Here is a 10176-nt window from a genome sequence, read left to right as displayed (position 1 = left end):
CTAGCTTTAATTTAAAAACACAGTCAGGGGGAAAATATTCACACAAGCATAAAGATATTCATTTCAGTTCTCCATAAAATAGTGGGGGAAAGGGCCGGGGATTTAGCTCAGTGGTTTCACCACCTGCTGTGCAAGCACAAGGACCCAAGTTCGATCCCTGGTACAAAAAAAGAAAAAAAAAAAGACTTCAAAAATAAAATAGTGGGGAAAATCCCAGAAACCACTTAATTGCCCATCAAAGCAAGATATATAAAGCAATCCAGGGCCATCATGCCATGGAATACGATCTGTATTTACTTAGAAATATGTTCATGGTCTTTTAGTAAACTACAAAAAGAAGATCTACCAGAGTATCTATAAGATAACTTATATAAATAAAAATATATATACATAACATTTAGAAAGACTATAAACACAAAAGGGGACTTGTAAGAGCATCCATCTAGTTATTACAAATATTCTGTAGGTTGTGGGACAATGGTTATTCTCTATGTTTCTTTATTTCTCTGTATTGTTTAGCTTTTAAAAATAATGTACTTATATTTCTGTGTTAATTTTGCAAAATAAAAAATTTAAACAGAAAAAAAAAGAAAAAACATAGCCAGCGATGTCAGTTGGAACTATTAGTCAATTGTGCTTCCCAGAGTAGAATATTTTGGAAGAATTTTTTCATGTCCACCACATCCTTTAGAAGGATGTATGTTAGAAACAGTGGTGGCAAACCTATGGCAGGTTTTCCCCACCAGGCATACAGAGCCCTCTCTGGTGGCACTTGAGCCAAGTTGCTCCAGCATAGCCCTAGCAGCCGAAGATCAGATAACAGTGTGGATGGGACCATACGCAGGCTTGGAAAGGAGTAGTGGCGCTCAGCAATCACCTCACGAGCCATGACCTATTAGCTGTAATTCGTCTGAGCTTTCCCATGCCCAGTCAGTGCCAAGGATATAAATATATTGGACTGCCTGTGAGTTTTAACATATTCATTTTTATTAACAGAAAATTTTAACTCCAAGTTTTCTTGTGAAAAAATTGAAATTTAATATCTAAGATTTACCAGAAAGGTTCTAATTAAGAGACAGGTTATTTTAATGTTGTCCTGTATTTCTGGCATATTTGAATTTGTAGCATCAGATTTAGTTGTTTGTGAAGAATTAATGAAAATAAGAGCAAAGATATATATATATATATATATATATATATATATATATATATATGTATGTATGTATGTTTAGACTGGCTATGATTTTAGAGAATCCCCCACATGTTAGGAAGTCCACCAAGGTGCCTTTTTCAGAGCAGGGCAAAACCTAGTGGTCAGTGAAATATTGCCCCCTTGTGCTGGAGGTCAGCAAATGCAAGAGGCACCCCAGCTGAGAACCATTACCATAGGTTGTTAATTCTGGGATATCCAATTATTTAGTGTTAACTAATAATCTTAGATATTTTCTGTCTAGGGATGGATTTGCATTAGGTAATTCATTTTTTAAAATTTTCTGTTTTTGTAGACTCTAAGCCTTGAATCCTAAAAATGACCACAGAATAAAAGATAACCGATCATGGAAGATCATTCCAGGAGGCTTGGGCAGTCATTTGGAGTGACTGAAAGGAATGGGAAAATATTATGTATTCTGTGTGGTGAAAGTATTGTGCATTGCACATCAAATGTCAAATGGCACTTTGATACTAACCACAAAAATGTTGAACGGGTGAAACTGAAAGGAAAGAGTTTCTTGAAGGGAAATTGAGGAAATATTATTTCCAGTATCTTAGTTTTTACAACCATCTCTCTAAAACAAATCATCTGATAGCTGCCAGCTTTCAATTTTCACAATGTATAGCAAAACATGGTATGCCCCTTTCTGATGAGGATTTTATAAAAATGGCCATGCTGTCTGGGAGTAATTCCCTTTTTCACTATTTCCCCAACAAGGATAAAATTATGCAACACATATCTGAGATGCCACTTAGCAGAAACACTGTTAAAGATGGAGTCCTAAACATGGCAAGTGATGTTCACAGCTCACCACTGACTTACAAAAGGCAATCTGTTGCTCCATGTCCTTGGATGAAAGCACAGATACAAATAATCATGGAAGGCTTGCAATAATTTTGTGTTCTGCTATTGGTAACGTCTAGGTGAAGAGCTGGTGGGACAAGTGTCTTTGACTGGAAGAACAGAAGGGATAAATATCTGTTATGCTGTGATGGAAGCTTTTGGTCACAAGAGATAAGACCAGGAAAGATGGTTTCAGTTACTAGTGATGGGGCACCTTGCATGGTGGAGGCAACATCTGATTCCATACAGTTCTTTGTTAAAGAAGTAAAATATCCAGTAATTCCCTTTAATTGTATTATACATCAAGTTCTTTGTGCCCAGGAAAGCAGCAATAAATTAGATGATATCCTCAAAGATGTCACCAAAAAAATGGTGAATTGCAACTTGGTTCATGCTCTTATTTTTCAACAGTTTCAAGCATTTCTTCATGAGTTTCAGGCACAGTATAATGTTTTACTTATGTGCAATGAAGTCCAATTGTTGGGCAGAGGATGAGTCCTGGAGCGATTTGTAGCTTGCTTTGGTGAAATTAGGCTGTTTATCAATGAAAAAGGGCAGGAAAATCCACAGATTACTGATATGGCCTGGATTAACAACTTCATGTTTTTTAAGGATTTTATATTACACTTCAATGTACTGAACAGGAAACTACAACGTATAGGGAAAACTGCAGAAAGTCTATTTTGTAATATCAAAACATTTGAGAGAAAACTGTAGGGTTTTTTTGAAAGAGATCTTGAAAGTGGGCAGCTGAAATATTTTCCAAATCTAAATGCATTTAGAAAATTCTAAATTTCCAAACAACCCTACTAGCCATCAGGAAATTTGCAAGGAATTTTTTCTAGCATTGCAGTAGTTGCAAAGGAGAATTTTGCTGACAGATTTTTACAGTTCCATAAATGGAGTCAAGCCTGTGTTTTCTTATTTCTCCAAATAAATTTGAAGAATTTGATATTTCCTGTTTACATTGGTTAGATCTTGGAAATCTGGCAATATAGCTATTGGAATTTCATGAAAGCTCTTTCTGGAAAAATAAATGATATGATCCACCTGCAACACTTGAGAACATAAAGAAGATAGGATGCGAAGGAATGACAAAGTATAGCGCAGTTGGTACTTCTGAAAATTAAACACTTAAAGTGTGAAATTCTCTGCCAAATAATTTTAAGTCAGTGAAAGCACTTGGGATTGCTTTTCTTTCTTTGTTTGGGTCATCTTATGCTTGTGAGCAGCTGTTTTCAGCTTTGAATTATATCAAATCTGATACAAGAATCAGAGTAACAGATGACCTGAGTGCTGCATGAGTTATGAGTTGCTCTCAAACTAACCAAGTACGAGCCAAGGTTTGACAAATTATCGGCCTGCATACAACAGCAAAGAGCACATTAATTATGCAAAAGCATACCAAATGCAACACACTTATCTTTCAAGAAAAAGCTGTTTTTATCATTGAAAGCTCTGTTATTGTGTTTTTCCTTTAAGGCAAAAGATGTTAATGTATAAATTGTTTTTTCTAAAATAAACTTCAGTATTCAGGTTTAATTGCAGTGTTGGCACTTTGCGATAAATAACTGGGTTTGGGGTTATATTTTGGGCACTTCATCTCTGTAAAGTTTGGCATCACTCTACTAAGTGATAGCAATAGAATGGAAAGCTGAAGGAAGTTAAGGATCAAGTCATACAGCTAATAGAGAAAAGAACATTCTACCTAGAGGAAGCTTCAAGTATAAAGTTGTGTCTGTAGCTTAGTGAGCAAAAGTTTGATGTAAAATGTAAGAAGAGCATAAAGGGCAAAATCGTGTAGGGCTACACCAGTAAGACAGAGACCCAATTTTGAGCTTTAATGCTGATAAGAAGTTTATAGAACATTAAGGAGAGGAAAGTCATCTTCTACATAGTGAAATATAGACTATAAAGTGAAAAAGTTGAAAAATAAATAAATAAAAATAAAGCAACAAGGTTGTAAACAAATCAGTTAGGAGGCCACTGCAATATTTCAGTGGAGAGATGATGTTGTTTGTTTCTGAGTTTAAAGTTAAGGTATTTGCAGCAAAGGCAGTAAGAAAAGCCCAGAATCTAAATATATGGTAAAGTATGGATGACAAGATATGAAGGAAAGAGAGGAACCAAAAATACCTGAAAACTCCTCAATTGAGTCAAAAAGTGTCAGAGGAAAAATTGCAGTGGGGGTTGGGGAGGATTTAAAAAATTATAATCCTTCAAACTCCAGTGAATTTCTTTACCTGACAGAAAGAGCCTGTCTTTGTTGTACTATGAGTCCCTTTCTGGTTTAATTAAATATCCTGAAACGGTCTCAGCTACAAAAGTAGGAAAAGGTACCACCTGGGGCAAGAACATTGCGTTTACTAGTTCCTGGAAACTAGAATGATGGATCAGGCAGAGTGAACTAGGAAAGGAGGCAAAGCTTATAAAAAGGTAGATTACTGAGGCCACTATTTTGCAAAGCATGGATATAGTTTGGCCAGAGACTAAGACAAATACAGAGTGGTTCCCCAAATTAGCCACTTGAAGGACAGGAGGCTAGGGAATTCATATGCACTCCTCCATTATTTATTAAGAAGTGAGCTAGAAGTAGAATAAAATAAAATAGCTTAGAAAGAGTGAAGAAAACACAGTGGGCCTCACAGGTCATTGTAAGGACTTTGATTTTTATTCTGAGTGAAATGAAGAAAAATTGAAGATTTTTAATTGAAAAACATCTAATATTTTAAAAGAAAATTCTAGCTGCCCTATAATTCTAGTGATTTGCAGAGATTAATTTTATACTTTTCTGGTTTCAGACTTGTTTTTTCCAATGCAAAACATTTTAATGGGTTGTCAAATATACAGTTATTAGAATTATCTAAATATTACTTATAAAAATTGGTATATCACATTAGATTCTATAAAATAACACAAATTACACATTGACAATAACCCCTGAAGTCCAAGAATACCCATCAATAGTACAAATTACAAACACACTAAAAAAAAAAAAAGACATTAGACATTTAAACCAAAGTAACTATGATTAAATACATTCATTCATGAAGTACAAAAAAAATTAACATTGCTGCACATAGTCACTAATAACGTAATTTTAGGTGCAATTTCACATGCTTTCATTAATCCAGTTCAATTTCCATGTAAAGTGTCTTTGTGCACACAATTTTTATTTATATGCAAGTGCATCATACTTAAAGTCTATTTAACTTCATAATTGTTTATATTGTATACGAACACCAGGCCAAAATTTAACCTAAATAACAAAATTTAAAAATTAAAATTATTGAAAGTATATGCTGATTTAATTGTATGAACACTATTTCCTGTTATAGAGGCTATCAAAATACTCCATCAGAACTTCAAATTAATAAAAGATGGTGGCTCCAATCTTCCTAAAATATTAATAAACATTTTAAGTCATAATACAATCATTCTGTGAATTAAAACATAATTTCACATTTCCCTAATTAAAATACCAGTTATTTGAAGGTAAGACTGAGGCCTAAAATATTTCCTTGTGAATATGTAATGGAATGTCAATTACAGTAATGTTAAAAACCATGCAAAATAGGCAGATAAGTAAACGTACCTTTACCAGTAAAAGTGAAAAATTAAGGCTTTTTCATATGTTCTATAACTACTACCCGAACTCAAGAATCAAATGGAGATTATGGTCCAGCAAAACATTACTTCTAACCTCTCTGCCCTATTGATACTAGTCCCCTCATCCTCAGTACTTAGGGGGAGGGGTTTAAAAATGCTTGGCACATGGTATACACTCAATAAAGTCCTGAATGAACTAAGAAGCCTTGCCTCCAAAGGCAGTCCTACTTGTTTCTCTAAACACTAGGTACCTGCTGCCTATTCAGATAACCAAAGTGACAATTTTTACAAAGAAAATGATGTCTCCTGGGGTATTAAAACATTATTGAAAAAAAAGGATAATTGAAGCTACAAATTACCAAATCAAGATCAAAGGCACCAGATAAGAAAAATAATTACAAAGCACTGTAAACAATTTTTAAAGTAAATCAACTTTTAAGTGTCAAATTCTAAGAGAAAATAGTACTAAATGATGGCAATACAGTAAAATAGCGGACAAAATTTCTGTAATTTTACAATGAAATCTTCCCATTTCTATTCTAGTTTTCTTTCATCCTACAATATTCCAAATTCTAAAAATAAACATGGTTTTAGTTAGATGAAACAAACTGCAACTTAAAGAACTGGAAATTTTTTTTTTCAAATGTTATAAAATTTGATAAAGACATGACATGATGATCATCTTGAAATTATAGAACACTAAATTATACTCAATCAACATTAAGGAAAAAAGTTCTTAATTCAGTTGAACACAGTCTAGAGTCTCACAATAGCAAATTGTAGTGTAAAGAGGCAAAGTAGTACAAGCTTTATAGACACACAAATTATGAATACTGATTTGAAATACCACAAGCTCCATGTCAGAGCCATTTAACATACACGTTTATAACCATTTCTTGAAAAACTAGATAAAATATTTAGCATTTATCATCAATTTTAATTTATTTGAATCTATGCAACTTCCATTCATATTAAAATATTAATGTAAAGACTTTATTATAAAACTATTTTACAATTTAAATTTTATTTAAGAAATGTATTCACTTCCACAATTTCTTAAAAGTCCTTTTTATGAGTGCATTCCATAAGAAATACACAAAAATCATTACTTATGTCTTCTAGGGAGGAAAACACTAAAATCTTACTAATCCAAACTATACCATTATTTTGTTTATTTCTTAACATTTACATGTTTAAATAAGACTGGTGAATAGTGATCATTCATCCCCATAGTGGCAAATTTCAGCATGATCTTAAAAGACAGGACTAGATTATAAAATAGTCACATGTAGATTATATAACAGATACTTATTCCATTACATGTAAGCTCACTTGTAAAGTAACATAAAATGGGCATTGGACAACAGTGATTAAAAAATGTAAACAAAAAGAATTAAATGTTAATCCCTTCCCTGAAAAACAAAAGATAAAAGCATTTCTTGTTTTATTAAAACAAAATATGATCTATTGTATCAAAAGGTAAGACACAGATTTTACAAAACTATATTTCCAAATACAGATGAAGGAAATCTGGAATAGCTGATTCAGACTTTACTGAGCTAAAATATGCAAAGGACCCAATAATACTTTCAACATAGTGTTTATTTTCTGAGCTTACTATTTATTGAACCATTATTGAACTAACAACAACAACAAAACAAAGGTCTATATTGTAAGAAAAAAACAAGTAAAAATTTAAATTTTTTGTTAATTATGACTTGAAACTTGATTCTGACCCAAAAAAATGAACAAAAACCCTATAGCCAACACCCACTAAGGTTGCAGAGAAAAAAACATGAAGATTTTGTTTGTTTGTTTGTTTTGGGGGGGTGGTACCAGGGATTGAACTCAGGACCTTGCGCTTGCTAGGCAGGCGCAGCACCACTGAGCTACATCCCTGGCCCACCATCCACCTTTTTGAAGCCTCTTAGAAAAAGGTATTACATGGTTTATGACACTTTTTACAACATAGTAAATATAAATTCCAATTCTCCAATAAAGAATTTAAAAGAAAAATATTTTGTTCCTTGAAAATAATTTCCTCTCTTCTTCTGACCCTGCTAAGCATATTAGTGCCCTTAACATCAGGGTATTTGTTGTTGTTGTTGTTGTTGTTATTGGTTTCAATTATATTTTTCACATAGTATTTTGAAATAAATAGATAAATGAAAATTAAAGGGAAATTTGCTTTAGGAATGCAATGATTCTAAATCATTTCACTAAGAAGCACCTTTTGATATGCTGGTCTGAACTTTTAAATATAATATCTAAACTACTTATTTCTGAAGTAGGATTTTCTCCAGTTTTAGTAACTTCATACACACCAATATTAAGGACATCAACCTGTGCTTTCTAGATTTTTGAAGGTGTTTAATAATATAATAGGTTGGATATGGCTCATTGTCAAGGTTGGGTGGACAGAGATTTCATGATAAATTGGCTACAGAAAGCTAAATAAACTCTTACGGTGAATAATGTTTTGTGTTTTGCTTGAGCCAAATAGATGTTGAAGCCATGTACCACCACAGTCCCTGCTTAACATTCCTGTTTCTTTATTCTTCATAGTTTTCTAATGAACAAATTAGTATTCCTGAGTAAGAGTATAAAAAAGATAACCTTTCTATGAAAAGTATAAAGACAAATAAAATGTCTACTCACAATACAAATTTTTTACATAGCATTACAGATGCAGATAGACTGCTGCTCTTCAGTATAACTGGCCCATTCCCTAAAAAGACCACAGCAAAAGATTCAATTGTCTAAAATACTTTGAAGTACAGTAATTAAATTCTTTAAACCATAAACATATCCCTCATCTATTGTGTTGCTAGGGAATACATGAGCAAAATCTATCATTCGCACTTCTACTTCTGCAATTTCTTGGCAACTAGTGGGAAGATGGTAGAAAATTTTTTCCAGTTGGGAAAGTACATTTCCATTTAAGTGTTCTTGTGACATGTTTTTCCATCCATTGTCTTGCTCCATATTTTCAACTTTCAGTGAAGTCTGACTGTGATGCTTTTTTGAACACACTTTTCTGTGACGAGCATACACCTTGGATAAGTTCTTGCCTACTGAAGACTCTAGTTTGCCATTCACTGTGGAACTTAACCTATGAAAGTTATTATTGTACTCCAGTGCTTCCGTGTCTGACAGTTGTCCTTTGGACAAGAGCTTTCCTGCCAAAGTTCTGTCATTTGGATTTGTAGTGGTTGGCTGAGATGAACCTTCATAAACAAATAGCAATGAACTTGCATAAAAGTTAAGCTGCTTCTGGCTTTCAAACCACTGCAGAATTTTCTCAATCTTCTGAGTACTGACAGCAACTGCATCTTTTCTTAAACCAAACTCATTATGAAAAAACTTAGAGACTCCATCCTTTATAGTTTCTTTTGTTAAGCTTCTTCCAAAGTGCTGGTTTTGTGTTTCATAGTTATCAGAATGAACATGATAAACCCTCATGCCAAGCACCAAGAATCCAGTCTCTTCCATTAATGGGTACTTGCTGACCTGTTGCTGAATCTTTTCAGATGAGGCAAAAGGATCATAGCTTTTTCGACCTATCTTTACATCCATTATACAAGGCTTTTTAAATTTATGGGTCACATCTTCCAGTTTTAGGTATAAATCATTTGGTGCAGTGGGAGGTGACCAGATACCATAATATTTTGGCAAATATTTTTGTAGCTCTAGAAGAACACCATCACTACAATCAGCAGCATAAACCATATTATAAAATTCCAGCTCTCTGGGGCCCCTCGGAGGTGGCTGTAACTGTTTCAACACTGTGCCCTCTGGATGTCGCAGTATTTCCACTTTGTCCTTTCCGTACATGTGCCCGGCCACCTGATGCGAGAGGGGCAAGCAGCCATTAAGGAAACGCAGCCCGCCGCCCGACGACTGCGGGGTGCCTTCGGGGGCGGCATCGCTCGCCAGTGGGGTCCACATTTCTGGGGTGCCGGGCGCCTCGAGCCAGAGCGGGGATGGCGGCTCCGTGGCCATAACGGAGAGCAAAGGGGTAGCAAAGGCGGCGACAGCAGGAAAAAATAGGGCAGAGGGAGGGGAAGCCGGGGGTCGCTCAGGCTCGCCCGCGAGGAGGCCCGGGGGTGCCCTCGAGGAGGCCCGGGGGTTCCCGCTGCCGGTGCCCGCTGGGGCTCGGGAAGGGGGCCCATGTCGCCACGGAGGCGCGGGCGCTCCCTGCCCAACTCTCGGCGGAGCACGGCTCCCAGCTCCCGCTCGGCGCAGCCCAGTAGACCAAGCCCAGCCGGCAGCAGCGCCCCGCGCTCCCAGGGGCCCGGAAGGCGACCTGTTTTCAGACTTTCATCAACCACTCCATGTCCTTGGGTGTTACAGCCTTACAATGAATATAATAAAAAAGAATGAATGACAAACAATATTAGTTCCAAATAATATCAGTGTTACTTTTTACTAAAAATTCAGTAAATAAAATTGCAGTGCATATCTTAGTTGTGAATGTTAAAATTTTTGCAAAACAACATTACATATTTTTA

The 10176-nt window shown here is 35.3% G+C and overlaps 1 pseudogene; it reads right to left on the bottom strand.

Annotated features, from left to right (window-relative positions):
* Positions 1-8354: 8354 nt before the first annotated feature.
* LOC147821792 (inositol polyphosphate multikinase pseudogene) lies at positions 8355-9771 on the bottom strand (annotated as a pseudogene).
* Positions 9772-10176: the final 405 nt, after the last annotated feature.

This window comes from Heterocephalus glaber, unplaced genomic scaffold (assembly GCF_053883595.1).
Source record: "Heterocephalus glaber isolate CG9 unplaced genomic scaffold, H.glaber_assembly_v1.0 deba00001690, whole genome shotgun sequence".
NCBI classification, from domain to species: domain Eukaryota; kingdom Metazoa; phylum Chordata; class Mammalia; order Rodentia; family Bathyergidae; genus Heterocephalus; species Heterocephalus glaber.
Note: the sequence above shows the minus strand (reverse complement) of the source record. Positions and strands in the feature narration are given on the sequence as shown.